This window comes from Nelumbo nucifera, chromosome 6, assembly GCF_055504915.1.
Source record: "Nelumbo nucifera cultivar China Antique chromosome 6, China Antique-T2T, whole genome shotgun sequence".
NCBI classification, from domain to species: Eukaryota; Viridiplantae; Streptophyta; class Magnoliopsida; order Proteales; family Nelumbonaceae; genus Nelumbo; species Nelumbo nucifera.
Window position 1 is genome coordinate 52,558,770 of NC_142654.1, and position 1,749 is coordinate 52,560,518.

The 1,749-nt window shown below is 41.7% G+C and overlaps 1 non-coding gene across 1 annotated transcript; it reads right to left on the reverse strand.

The window, feature by feature from the left end:
• Positions 1 to 774: 774 nt before the first annotated feature.
• On the reverse strand, positions 775 to 845 carry TRNAG-CCC (transfer RNA glycine (anticodon CCC)). The gene has a single exon. It is a non-coding gene; the product is annotated as a tRNA-Gly (tRNA).
• Positions 846 to 1,749: the final 904 nt, after the last annotated feature.

Genomic DNA, 1,749 nt, shown 5'->3' on the forward strand with positions numbered 1-1,749 from the left:
GAGATGTCAGAAGTGAGCTGGTACAAACAATGTATTGAATCACTTGAGAGAAGTGATAAGCTTTGTCAATATAGGACGATTAGTAAGGACGAGAAAACAATATGGATAGATAAATCAATATATAAGGGCTGAAACTTGAGATATGGATCTTATAAATTTGTGGAAATTTTAGTCTATTTATACAATTTTTTATATTTTCTGGGATTTCATGTTTCTTTTAAAGTTTCATTTAGTTTGGACTGGATTGGGTCCAATCCAGTCCATTTGCATTTCAATTGAACTGAATTGGATCTGATTTATATGGGATTTGCACCAGATTTGGTCCGTGGACTAGATAAGATTGGACCAAACCCAGTTGACAGCCCTATTTCCAAGATTGCACAACAGCGTAGCTATATTATTTTTCATTAACTACTGATTCTGAATTCCATTATGAATTCTAAACCACCATTCAACCACCAAATTCGAATCAACATTTGATCTTGGAATTGTCTGTTCTTGTATCAATCAAATTTGTTTAGTTTGATTTTACTAGAGTTGCATTCTGAATCTTCACTTGCCAAAAGCGCAGAGAAAATGTATATTACTAAGTTGTAACATCCCATGGCCTTGCAACAAGAATATTCCTAAATTATTTAGATGACAATGGTTAGGGAACTGTTTGGATATATAGCAACAATTTTTGCTTTTGGTAAAAAAGCAATTATTAATCCACTCCTCTAGAGTCATATGAGAGAGTTTAAAGCCCACAAGGTTTTTAATGGAAACAAAGCATGCGCATCCAGGGAATCGAACCCTGGTCAGTACCGTGGGAGGGTACTATGATACCACTACACCAGATGCGCTCACTTAGAATAAACTTGGAATTTTGATAATTGTGATTTTGTGAACCAATTGTGTGAAGTTATTGGCGTAATTTTGTCCCAACGATATTTCTTTAGTTGGAATGCCAACTTATTTGCATTGATGCAAAACTATGGTAGTGCAAATGCTTTTGGTGCAAATTATGGTTTATTTTAATTTCAATATTTTGTATGATTGCAATACAAAGGAAATAAAATTAAGACTTGAAGAAGATTAAAGTAAAACCTGATGGTGTGCGATCTGGAAGCTCCTAGCTGGAAGATCACCCGGACACTAGTCGCGTAGCAAGCTGGACCAAGCTGCAAGACAAAGGATCAGAGGACCCGGGGTGGCTAACCCGGTGTGGTCGCTCCGATGCTTAAGTCAGTATTGTACTCTGGTTGTGAGCTGAAAGTTTGAATGCAAGTAGGCTAGTGAGCCAGTAATCGCGTGTACCTGAGTCTTGGGGGTTGATGCCCTTATATATCTAGGCTGCCGTGGGTCTCGTGAAATGCCCCCGAAATCCTCGGCTCGTAACGTAGGGATCCGTTCCACTTCGGATGGAGGATAACGTACTAGTTAATGAGGCTTACCGTTTCCCTCCTATTCGGGCGGGGCGAGGATAAGGCCTACAGTTACGCGGTGTGATCCCGAGAAGTTCGCAGACAACTGGCGAGCTTCTATGTTCGGCTATGTGGCACCTCGGCATACGTGGGTACCAAGGTGCTTCGACTCCGAAGTGACCGAGCACCCGAGGTCCCGCGATCTGCTGATGTGGTAGCACATGCTGATTTGTCATCTGGCTGGCAGGCCACATCCACGTGTCCTTTACTTATTAGGTTGGGCCAAATCACCCCTCATCAATTGCCCCCACTCCCTATGCCTAGGGTCCTAACCCGGCGTGGG